The sequence below is a fragment of the Oncorhynchus masou genome, chromosome 18, assembly GCF_036934945.1.
Source record: "Oncorhynchus masou masou isolate Uvic2021 chromosome 18, UVic_Omas_1.1, whole genome shotgun sequence".
NCBI lineage: Eukaryota > Metazoa > Chordata > Actinopteri > Salmoniformes > Salmonidae > Oncorhynchus > Oncorhynchus masou.
In genome coordinates this window covers 34323072-34336763 of record NC_088229.1, presented here as the reverse complement: position 1 = coordinate 34336763, position 13692 = coordinate 34323072, and positions in this window count along the sequence as shown.

Below are 13692 nucleotides of genomic sequence, written 5' to 3'. Positions count from 1 at the left end.
ACAGCATTCTCACGTAGGTTTTCCTTTTGTCCAGGTGGGAAAGGGCAGTGTGGAGTGCAATAGAGATTGTGTCATCTGTGGATCTATTGGGGAAGTATACAAATTGGAGTGGGTCTAGGGTTTAGGGAGGGTACCTTGGTGTTCTTGGGTACAGGAACTATGGTGGTCTGCTTGAAACATGAAGGTATTACAGACTCGGTGAGGGACAGGTTGAAAATGTCAGTGAAGGCTCTTGCCAGTTGGTCAGAGTATGCTCTGAGTACACGTCCTGGTAATCCGTCTGGCCCTGCGGCCTTGTGAATATTGAACAGTTTAAAGGTCTTACTCACATCGGCTACGGAGAGCATGATCACACTGTGGTCTGGAACAGCTGGTGCTATGCTTCAGTGTTGCTTGCCTCGAAGCGCGCATAGAAGTTTTTTAGCTTGTCTGTTAGGCTCGTGTCACTGGGCTGCTCGTGGCTGGGCTTCCCTTTGTAGTCCATAATAGTTTGCATGCCCGGTGTAGTACGATTCAATCTTAGTCCTGTATTGACACTTTGCCTGTTTGACTGTTTCTTCGGAGGGCATTGCAGGATTTCTTATTGAAAGTGGCAGCTCTACCCTTTAGCTCAGTGCGGATGTTGCTTGTAATCCATGGCTTCTGGTTGGGGTATGTACTGTTGGGACGAAGTCATTGATGCACTTATTGTTGAAGCCGTTGACAGATGTCGTATACTTCTCAATGCTATCAGATGATTCCCGGAACATATTCCAAACTGTGCTAGCAAAACAGTTCTGTAGCTTAGCATCTGCATCATCTGACCACCTCCGTATTGAGCGAGTCGCTGGTACTTCCTGTTTTCATTTTTGCTTGTAAGCAGGAATCAGGACAATAGAATTATGGTCCGATTTTCCAATTGGAGGTCAAGTCTGGGCTTTGTAAGCACCTCTGTGTGTAGAGTAAAGGTGGTCTAGAATTTCTTCCCTCTGGTTGCACTTGTGACTTGCTGGAAGAAATGAGGTAAAGCAGATTTAAGTTTCCCTCCATGAAAGCCGCCAGCCAATAGGAGCACCGCCTTTGGATGTGCATTTTGTTATTTTCTTATAGTCTTAAACAGCTCGTTCTTTGTGCTCAGCATCAGTTGTGGTGTTCAATAGACAGCTACAAAATATATAGATGAAACCACTCTTGGTAAATAGTGTGGTCTATAGCTTGTCATGAGATTCCCTACACCAGGTGAGCAAGACCCAGAGACTCATTAGTATTAGATATCGCGCCCCAGCTATTATTGACAAATAGACACATGCCACCACTCCTCGTCTTACCAGAGACAGCTGTTCTGTCTTGCCGATGCACGGAAAACCCAGCCACGACTCAGTGAAACATAAGATATAACAGTTTTTAATGTCCCATTGGTCTGAGCTCATCGAATTTATTCTCCACTGATTTCACGGTGGCCTATAGGACAGATGGTATAGAGCGGGTTACACACTCACCAACGAATTCTCACAAGGCACCCGGATCTGCGACCCCTGTATTGGCTTCTCTTCTTCATGACAATGACGGGGATTTGGGCATTGTCGTATCAGCAGTAAATTCTTGAGTTCCGAATCGTTAAAGAAAAATCTTTGTCCAGTTCGAGGTGATTAATCGCTGTTCTGATATCCAGAAGCCCTTTTCAGTTATAATTGATGGGTCAGAAACATTATGTACAAAATAAGTTAAAAACAATGCAAAAAAACAAACAAAAAAAAGCACAATCGGTTAGTAGCCCGTAAAAAGGCAGCCATCTCCTCCGGCGCCATTATACTGTATATATATGTAAAGATATACAGTATATGTTAAAGATGTGAAGATCTTGATAGGAATACACTTTCTGCTATTACCGCCTCCTCCCTTCTCCAGACCATCTCTGGAGACCTTCCATTCCTTACTTCCCTCATCAACTCATCTCTGACCACTGGCTGCATCCCCTCTGACTTCAGAATGAGCGGAGTTGCTCCCCTCAAGAAACTAACACTCGAATCATCTGAAATAAACTATAGAATTGTATCCCTTCCTTCTTTCCTTTCCAAAACACTTGAGTGTGCTGTCTCTGATCAACTAACTTGTTATCTCTCTCAGAACGATCTTCTTGACCCTAACCACTCAGGCTTCAAGACGGGTCACTCAACCGCACTGCCATAGCTGACTCTCTCTCCTCTGTTCTCATCCTATATCTATCTGCTGACTTTGACACCGTGAACCATCAAATCCTCCTCTCCACCCTCTCAGGACTGGGCGTGTCAGGCCTTGCACACTCTTGGATTGCTCCTACCAGGTGACGTGAAGATGATCTGTGTCTGCACCACGTACTCTCACTACTGGTGTCCCCATGGCTCGGTTCTAGGCCCTCTCCTCTTCTCTCTATAAACCAAGTCACTCTGTTCCATTATATCCTTACATGGTCTCACCTATCATTGCTATGCAGATGACACTGCCTTGCAGATATCTTAGCTTAGGATGTCGGCTCACCACCTCAAGCTCAACCTCGACAAGACAGAGCTTCTCTTTCTCCCGGGGAAGGCCTGCCCGCTCAAAGATCTCTCCATCAAGGTTGACAGCTCCATAGTGTCACTCTCCCAGAGTGAAAAAAACCTTGGCATGACCCTAGCCAACACCCTGTCGTTCTCTGCAAACATCAAAGTAGTGACTTGCTCCTACAGGTTCATGCTCTACAATATCTGTAGAGTACGACCCTACCTCACACAGAAAGCCACGCAAGTCCTAGTCCAGGCACTTGTCATCTCCCGTCTGGACTACTGAAATTCACTGTTGGATGGGCTCCCCCTTTGTGCCATCAAACCCCTGCAACTTGTCCAGCCTGGTTTTCAACCTTCCCAAGTTCTCCCATGTCACCCCGCTCCTCCACACACTCCACTCGCATCCAGTCGAAGATTACATCCACTACAAGACCATGGTAGTCTAGAATCGGCTTTCTCTTTCGCAACAAAACCTCCGTCAATCACACCGCCAAACTTACCCTAGTAAAACTGACTATCCTACCAATCCTCGACTTCGGCGATGTCATCACAAAATAGCTTCCAATACTCTACTCAGAAAACTGGATGCAGTCTATCACAGTGCCATCCGTTTTGTTACCAAAGCCCCTTATACCACCCACCACTGTGACCTGTATGCTCTAGTCGGCTGGCCCTCACTACATATTCGTCGCCAGACCCACTGGCTCCAGGTCATCTATAAGTCTATGCTAGGTAAAGCTCCGCCTTATCTCAGCTCATTGGTCACGATAACAACACCCACCTATAGCACGTGCTTTAGCAGGTATATCTCACTGGTCTTCCCCAAAGCCAACACCTCCTTTGGCCGCCTTTCCTTCCAGTTCTCTGCTGCCAGTGACTGGAACAAATTGCAAAAATCGCTGAAGCTGGAGACTTATATTTCCATCACTAACTTTAAACATCAGCTATCTGAGCAGCTAACCAATCGCTGCAGCTGTACATAGTCCATCTGTAAATAGCCTACCCAATCTACCTACCTCATCCCCATATTGTTTTTATTTACTTTTCTGCTCTTACTCCCTCACCAAGTTAATTACCATTATCAAACACTGTGGATTAAAAGAGATAAAAGACAGAAGAAAGAGAGTCATTTGACACTAATGCACAATCAGTGACAAAATGTTATTTACTTTTCTGCTCTTTTGCACACCAGTATCTCCACTTGCACATCTTCTGCTCATTTATCACTCCAATATGAATCTGCTAAATTGTAATTATTTCGCTACTATGGCCTATTTATTGCCTACCTCCTTACGCCATTTGCACACACTGTATATAGACATACTCATTCCATGTATAACTCTGTGATGTTGTTTGTGTCGCACTGCTTTTCTTTATCTTGGCCAGGTCGCAGTTGTAAATGAGAACTTGTTCTCAACTAGCTTACCTGGTTAAATAAAGGTGACATAAAATAAAAAAATTAAATGGTGTTTGCCTACAGAGCAGCAAGAGGGACTGCCCCTCCCTACCTTCTGCCACCTCTGGTCTCTTGGCCCTCCCACATCTACGGGAGGGCAGCTCCCTCTCAGCTCAGTCCAAGCTCTTCTCTGTGCTGGCACCCGAATGGTGGAACCAGCTTCCCCCTGAAGCTAGGACAGCAGAGTCCCTGCCCATCTTCCGAAAACACCTGAAACCCTACCTCTTCAAAGAGTATCTGAAATAGTCCCGTCCCCCCCTTTCAACTCTGAATTTGCTGGTAGCTACGCTATTGAGGAAACGTGTACTTACTATTCCTGTGATATGTGGTTGTCCCACCTAGCTATCTTAAGATGAATGCACTAACTGTAAGTCACTCTGGATAAGAGCGTCAGCTAAATTATTCAAATGTATATGTATTACTCTTAATGCTAATGCTACTACTTTAGAGGGTAAATACTCATTTTTGTCTGTGATTTATGTTGGGAAATTACAGATACAGAAAACAGATACAGCCCAAATACCAACATTTTCAATTGTTCACCCATAAATAATTTGTTGTGAATGATCTATTAGTTAATTAATTACTCACCTTGCTAAAAGGTGATCTGAACTTACTCTACAATTGAATTTGAAGACAGGATACAAAAGTAACAGGGCATGACGAACATGTAGCACGAATAACCGCATCCTACTGCTAGCTTGCCTCTGAAGCTAAGCAGGGTTGGTCTTGGTCAGTTCCTGAATTGGAGGCCAGATGCTGCTGGGAGTGATGTTGGAGGCTCAGTATGAGGCACTCTTTCCTCTGGTCTAAGTAGATACCAATGCCCCAGGGCAGTGATTGGGGACATTGCCCTGTGAAGGGTGCCGTATTTTGGATGAGACTTTAAGTGGGTGTTCTGACTCTCCATGGTCATTAAAGATCCCATGGCACTTATCGTACGAGTAGGGGTGTTAAGCCTGGTGTTAAGCCTGGTGTCCTGGCTAAATTTCAAGTCTGGACATCATACCATCATGGCTGTCTAAACATCCCAAGCTTGCAATTGACTAATTTCTCTCCCCTGTGACTATTCCCCAGGTCTTTGCTGTACATGAGAATTTGTTCTCAGTCAACTTACCTGGTAAAATAAGGTAAAATAACAAAGGGACATAAACTGTTAAAGCTATGCACATTTTCTCCCCCACTGGCAGTGGTGCAACAAAACTGGTGTCATAAAGTGAAACAAGCAGCTCTAATATATTTAATGCACTATGGAGACAAAGCCCGATAAGAGTCTCAATGTTTGCTCTTGTTGTTGATTTCTTGTCCACTTGTTTACCTTCATTCACTCTGTCGCTTTCTGTCTTGAAATGGCTGAGGTTTTAAAGGGATGGTTATGTAAATTTTGCCCATTAAATGGAGGTTACCATGAGGCTTGAGTGCATTATTTCAGCTCACTTGATGGTAAAATAAAATGTTGGATTGCTATTCAAAGAATTGATATTGGAGAGGAAAGGAATTCATCAATGTAAAAGTCTGATGGAGAAAATGGTTTTCCATTGGAACAAGTTTCCTTAAGAGTGTAGAAATCAAATCAAATAAAATCTAATTGTATTTGTCACATGCGCTGAATACAACAGGTGTTGTATTACCTTACAGTGAAATGCTTACTTACAAGCACTTAAGAAAATAGCTACACAATAAATAGTAAAAAAAGTAAGAAAAACAAATAATTAAAGAGCAGCAGTAAATAATAGAGGTTTTTTTTTACAGGGGACACCGGTGTCGAGGTATTTGAGATAATTATGTACATGCAGGTAGGGTTGTCAAAGTGGCTATGCATAGATAATAAAATAAAGTAGCAGCCTAGTGTGGGGGTGGGGGTTGCAAATAGTCTGGGTAGCCATTTGAGTAGCTGTTCAGGAGTCTTATCGCTATCGCTTGTGGGTAGAAAACGTTTAGAAGCCTCATGGACCTTGACTTGGCGCTCCGGTACCGCTTGCCATGCAGTAGCAGAGAGAACAGTCTATGACTAAGGTGGCTGGAGTCTTTGACGATTTTTAGGGCATTCCTCTGACACCGCCTGGTATAGAGGTCCTGGATGGCAGAAAGCTTGGCTCCGGTGATATATTGGGCCCTAGGCACTACCCTCTGTAGTGCCTTGCGGTCGGAGGCTGAGCAGTTGCTATACCAGGCAGTGATGCAACCCGTCAGGATGCTCTCGATGTTGCAGCTGTAAAATCTTTTGAGGATCTGAAGACCCATGCCAAATCTTTTCAGTCTCCTGAGGGGGAATAGGTTTTGTTGTGCCCTCTTCACAACTGTCTTGGTGTGCTTGGACCATGTTAGTTTGTTGTTGATGTGGACACCAAGGAACTTGAAGCTCTCAACCTCCTCCACTACAGCCCCATTCGATGAGAATGGGAGCGTGCTCGGTCCTCCTTTTCCTATAGTCCACAATCATCTCCTTTGTCTTGATCACGTTGAGGGAGAGGTTGTTGTCCTTGTACCACATGATCAGGTCTCTGACCTCCTCCCTATAGGCTTTATCATCATTGTTGGTAATTAGGCCTAGCACTGTTGTGTCACCAGCCAACTTAATGATGGTATTGGAGTTTTGCCTGGCCGTGGAGTCATGAGTGAACAGGCAGTACAGGAGGGGACTGAGCACACACACCTGAGGGGCCTCAGTGTTGAGGATCAGCATGGAGGATGTGTTGTTACCTACCCTTACCACCTGGGGGCAGCCTGCCAGGAGGTCCAGGATCCAGTTGCTGATGGAGCTGTTTAGTCCCATGGTGGTTAGCTTAGTGATGTGCTTTGAGGGCGCTATGGTGTTGAATGCTGAGCTGTAGTCAATGAATAGCATTCTCACTTAGGTGTTCCTTTTGTCCAGATGTGACAGGGCAGTGTGTAGTGTAATAGATATTGCATCATCTGTGGATCTGTTGGTGCGGTATGCAAATTGGAGTGGGTCTAGGGTTTCTGGGACAATGGTGTTGATGTGAGCCATGACCAGCCTTTCAAAGCATTTCTGACTACAGACATGAGTGCTACTGGTCGGTAGTCATTTAGGCAGGTTGCCTTAGTGTTTTTGGACATAGGGACTATGGTGGTCTGCTTGAAACATGTTGGTATTACAGACTCAGACAGGGAGAGGTTGAAAATGTCAGTGAAGACACTTGCCAGTTGGTCAGCGCCTGCTTGGAGTACATGTCCTGGTAACCCGTCTGGCCCAGCGGCCTTGTGAATGTTGACCTGTTTAAAGGTGTTACTCACATCGGCTGTGGAGAGCATGATCACACAGTCGTCCGGAACAGTTGGTTCTCTCATGCATGTTTCATTGTTACTTGCCTCGAAGCGAGCATAGAAGTTATTTAGCTCATTTTGTAGGCTCGTGTCACTGGGCAGCTCTCGGCCGTGGTTCCCTTTGTAGTCTCTAATAGGTTGCAAGCCCTGCAACATCCAACGAGTGTCGGAGCCTGTGTAGTACGATTCGATCTTAGTCCTGTATTGATGCTTTGCCTGTTTGATAGTTAGAGTCTCGCTCCTTGAAAGTGGCAGCTCTACCCTTTAACGAATGTTGTCTGTAATCCATGGCTGGTTGGGGTATGTAAATACAGTCACCGTGGGGGGGGGGGGGGGGCTACGTCCTTGATGCACTTATTGATAAAGCCAGTGACTTATGTGGTGTACTCCTCAATGCCATCGGAGGATTCCCGGAACATATTTCAGTCTCTGCTAGCAAAACAGTCCTGTAGTTTAGCATCTGCTTCATCTGACCACTTTTTTATAGACCGAGTTACTGGTGCTTCCTGCTTTAATTTTTGCTTGTAAACAGGAATCAGGAGGATAGAGTTATGGTCAGATTTGCCAAATGTAGGGCGAGGGAGAGCTTTGTATGCGCCTCTATGTGTAGAGTAGAGGTGGTCTAGAGTTGTTTTCCCTCTGGGTGCACATTTAACATGTTGATAGATTCGGTAAAACAGATTTAAGTTTCCCTGCATTAAAGTCACAGGCCACTAGGAACGCCGCCTCTGGGTGAGCATTTTCCTGTTTGCTTAAGGCAGAATACAGCTAATTTAGTGCTGTCTTAGTTACAAACTCGCTCTGTGGTGGTATGTAAACAGCTACGAGAAATACACATGAAAACTATCTGGGTACATTGTGTGGTCTACAGCTTATCATAAGATACTCAATCTCGGGCCAGCAAAACTTTGAGACTTCCTTAGATATCGTGCACCGGCTGTTGTTTACATAAATGTATTGGCCCCCGCCCTGTGTCTTTACCAGAGGCTGCTGTTCTGTCTTGCCGATGGAGTGTATAACCCGCCAGCTCTAAGTTCTTAATGTCATTGTTCATCCTGACTCGGTGAAGCATAAAATATTACAGTTTTAAATGTCCCTTTGGTAGGATATATGTGCTTTCAGTTCGTCCCATTTATTTTATAGCGATTGAATGTTAGCTAGCAGAACGGAGGGCAAGGGCAGATTAGCAACTCATCACCTGGTCCTCACAAGGCACCCTGTTCTTTTGCCTCGAAATCTCTGTTTCCTCCTCCAGCAAATCACGAGGATCGGGGCCTGGTCGGGTGTCAACAGTATATGCCTCGCGTCCGACTCATTGAAGAAAAACCAAAGCTTTATCAGCACTATTGTAACGGTTTTCTTGAGGTGGAGGAGAGGCGGACCAAAACGCTGCGTGGTGGCTATTCATGTTTAATATATAAAGACACTATACATGAATAAACTAACAAAACAAGAAACGTGAAAACTCAAAACAGCCCTATCTGGTGCAAACACAGAGACAGGAACAATCACTCACAAACACACAGTGAAACCCAGGCTACCTAAGTATGATTCTCAATCAGAGACAACTAATGACACCTGCCTCTGATTGAGAACCATACTCGGCCGAAAAACATAGAAATACCCAAATCATAGAAAAACAAACATAGACTGCCCACCCCAACTCACGCCCTGACCATACTAAATAATGACAAAACAAAGGAAATAAAGGTCAGAACGTGACAACTATTTTGCACTGTAAGGACATGTCATTAATTTCCTCATAAAAAAACAGGGTGGACAAATTGAATGTATGCTGAACATCACTGTGAGAACAATGAATACTTTAATAAAATATTGCAATGAGAGGTGTTCAACATTCTTTGGGAACAACAATATCCTTTTAAGAGTCATTTCACTTAACTCCCCTCTCCTTCTCTACCTCCCTCCCTCTCCCTCTCTCCATCCCTCTCTCACTCTCTCACTCTCTTACACACACACACATTTTGAAGGGTGATGCCATTTCCACTGAACACAGAAGCTGGGGGGAGGGGGGTAAATCAATCATATTTGATTGCATGGTGATGTAGATCATGTTCTCTTCCACCACAGCTTAGAGAAAAGAGACCACATCACCACTAATTCATCATTCTCTACACAACGACCACAGTTTTCACTTATCGAAACCTTTCTCTTTACGTGCATAAAACCCAATGAAATTAATTTAATCATGAAACCCTTCTCTTTGACATTCATATCGGGTTGATTGCAAACCAAATACACATTACTTACACACATCCCTGTTTGCTCAAATATCACACAAACCCATTGAATGCCACCGTGATGTACCACACAGACACGTATGAAAACAAATTATTCCCATACAGAAAATATACATGAACTTAAGGTCTGAAAGCCACAGCTGCTTGGCAAGCGCAAACTCCTTTAGTCTTTTATCTTTTTCTGTAATGTGCACAGGTGCTGCTGAATTCAATTGGAGAACGTTGCCATGGTTTTGCATTAATATATTTCCATGTTACCATTACCACTGTTGTCATGGAAATCATAGGACCTATTTAAACCGAATACAAAGATGGTTTGTATGGGGGTATTGCACTCTCTCTGTCTTCGTGTCAAGTCACATGGTATGCAACCAGATTTAAAGCTTGACTTCACTTGTTGTTTTTTACTGAAGCGAATTCACTGTCATTGAAACTGAGACTGGAATTCAATCAAACTTTAACTGATGTGCCTTGACAAAAATCATATTGTTCCTCCATCAAGTCATGCGGAAATATGTTTCCCCATTATTAAAAACACACAAGGTAGGACTGCAATTATACGACAATGTTTATAATCTCAATGTTCACTCTCATGTCAGTCGAAACAATATTCACAAATCTCCCATATTGGTTCATATTGACTTATTTAATACTGGATTTTTTTGTATGACCCTGACTGAAGGCATTTGTATTCACACTGAACAAGCGACCACAACTACAAATAAACAAAGCTAAAAAGGTTTTGCTAAAATTAAATTGAGACTTCATAAAATTAAGAATCATTATGGTGATCCTTATTTATTGTATATATGTTTTACCATAACTACGGTATGTCACTGTACACAACGAAGACAGATATATTGTTTAGTCAATTAAAGTAATACTTTATTGTTACATAATCGATACCTCTCCACATAGCTACCATTATTGGTTCTTTCAATGCATGTAATGTATTTTCAGGAACCATGTTGTGTAGGATGTAGCATTTTCTCCTGCAAAAAGGAGGTTGATGAATGTTTTTGTCTTTTCGAGTATGCTCATGGAATATCACCTAAGCTACATTCAGTCACCTCGTCATCTCTTTATGCTTTGTTCACCATGCACTGCAACCTATTATACTTGTATCTAGGAAAAAAAACACAAAGTACGTTTACTTTCTTTTATTTGTATTTTTTACATTTTGGTCATTTAGCAGATGCTCTTATACAGAACGACTTACAATCAAAGTACCCACATACTTTACTCATTGCTCCAAAATTGGAGTGGAAATACAGCAAGAGTCATAACAGCAAGAGGCAGCAGGTTGGTAGCTAGGTTGGTAGCTAGGTTGGCGCTAAAGTAGGACCACGGTTCAAACAGTATAGCATTAACGTGCAGCACAGTATCAATGTTGTTCAGGTAGCGAGGCTGAGACTGGGGCTCAGTCCCATCTATGACTGCCTGTTGATAGGGTAGTGGAGCAACTGAGGCATCCTGCCACATGGCTGGTAGGCTTACAGGGTCGACTGTGTTTAACTTGACAGAACGTGCTCGCACTTTGGAGAGGTGACTAGCATGTCGGTTTGTAGGTAACCTAACGTAATGCATGTGCAGCGTTTGCTTAATTCTGGTCCTGGCGAGAGAAAAACAAATGTCTGGGGAGGTCCTCTTCTCCACTGTTCAACCAATCCAGTAAATGTGGAGGAAGAGTTAAGATGGAGTGTTGCCTTGTTATCACAGAAATACTGGTTAACATCCAAAAAACGAAAGTTGCATCACAGGCTAGTTGGAAACCCTCTTCCCATTTTCCCTGAACACTGGATGCATCTGGTTGTGCCTGACCCGCTAAGGGTGGTCTGAAGGTGGTTGAATTTTGTGCAGATGTAATGAACCCTTTTCCTTCCAAGTGGAGATATAATTCTGGAGGCACAAACTGGGGCCTATTTTCTGTAAAGGATAAACCCAGTGGGAAAAGGGAGTCCATTAAAGCCCACACTTGGACTGTTTATGGGCTTTAGAATAGGCTAGCTTGACTTCCTACAACTAGGATGGGACTTTCAACGTGGGTTAACACTCGATCTGATTGAATCGGGACCTTTTGGTAAGAAGAGGGTAGTAGAATCTTGCCATCCTAAGCTGCCAAGCATTTTGAATATGCTTGCTCTCTTTCCCTCTGTCTTTCTGTCTTTCTCTTACACACACACACACACACACACACACATACTCCGAAAGGCAGACATACCATAGTGTTTCAGGCTGATATTTCTCTCTTTCCATCATTTTGCTGATAATGAAAAATCTCTGAAACGAAACTTGACACTCTCTGAAATAGAACACACAGCATTCTGTTATTCTTATACAAACACAATGTGACAAGATGGTTACTCTCTCTCTGCAGTGACAGTTCATTCCGGACTAGGGAAAATGTCAAAAATGTTTAGTCGCGCATGAATGGAGTTAATTACAGTCCTCTAGGCTGCCTCCAACTCTGCCACTAATGGTACTGAGCTACAGATAAAATTCCATTTACAAGAATGTTTTAGCTAAAGATCTCATTTACGCAATATTACATATTTACGCTGATGTAATTACATTGACAGTGTTTATCTTCTAAAAGAAGGGCAATTCTGCTGCTGTTAAGATCACCATTCTCTTAAAATGTATTTTAGATTTGTCATTACAGTTATCCTTATCAGTTTCATCAGAATCAGCAGTAGTAATGGGAAATAGCAGTATTGTTGTTGATGATTTTGTTGTAGAAGTGTTTGTAGTACCACTGTAAGCAGAAACAATAGTGATAGTTGCATTGAAAATAAATTGTCGGAGTGGTTCAATTTGTAATTGTTTGAGCTTCTACAATCATGAAGTCAAAGTTCTGCAAGTTTTACTACCACTAGAAACAACCATGCTTTTGCTGTCATAGACTAGAGCATAGTAACATAGTAAACACAAATCTGGGAAATTCAAATTAGTATGATATTGTAACGGCGTTCTTCTTTTGTTGAAAGAGAGTCGGACCGAAATGCAGCGTGTAAGTTACTCATGTTTATTAGGAAGACAAACGAACGAACTAAACACGAATAACTAATAAGTACAAAAACAACAAACAGAACGTGAAACCTATTACAGCCTGACTGGTGCACACTACACAGAGACAGGAACAATCACCCACGAAATACAAGGCGAAAACCAGGCTACCTAAATACGGTTCCCAATCAGTGACAACGAGAATCACCTGACTCTGATTGAGAACCGCCTCAGGCAGCCAACCTATTTAACACACACACACCCCTAATCAACTACAATCCCAAACACTACAAACCCCAATATGAAAATACAGTACAATAACCCATGTCACACCCTGGTCTAACCAAATATATAACGAAAACACAAAATACAATGACCAAGGCGTGACAGAACCCCCCCCTAAGGTGCGGACTCCCGAACGCACCTCAAAACCATAGGGAGGGTCCGGGTGGGCGTCTGTCCATGGTGGCGGTTCCGGCTCCGGACGTGGACCCCACTTCATAATTGTCATTGTTCCTCCCCTTCGCGTCCATGGATAATCCACCCTAACCGCCGACCATGGCCGAATAGTCCTCACCCAGAACCCTACATAACAGAGGAGCAGCTCGTGACTGAGGGGCAGCTCGGGACTGAGGCAACTCGGGACTGAGGGGCAACTCGGGACTGAGGGGCAGCTCGGGACTGAGGGGCAGCTCGGGACTGAGGGGCAGCCCAGCACTGAGAGGCAGCCTAGCACTGAGAAAAAGCCCAGCACTGAGATGAAGCCCAGCCAGGAAGTTGAATCCGGCAGATCCTGGCTCACTGGCGGATCCTGGCTGACTGGCAGATCCTGGCTGACTGGCGGATCCTGGCCGACTGGCGGATCCTGGCTGACTAGCAGATCTGGCAGATCCTGGCTGACTGGCGGATCCTGGCAGTTCCTGTCCGACTGGCGGATCCTGGCTGACTGGCAGATCTGGAAGAGTCTGGTTGACTGGCAGATCTGGAAGAGTCTGGTTGACTGGCAGATCTGGAAGAGTCTGGCTGACTGGCAGATCTGGAAGAGTCTGGCTGACTGGAAGAGTCTGGCTGACTGGCAGATCTGGAAGAGTCTGGCTGTCTGGCGGATCTGGAAGAGTCTGGCTGACTGGCAGATCTGGAAGAGTCTGGCTGACTGGCAGATCTGGAAGAGTCTGGT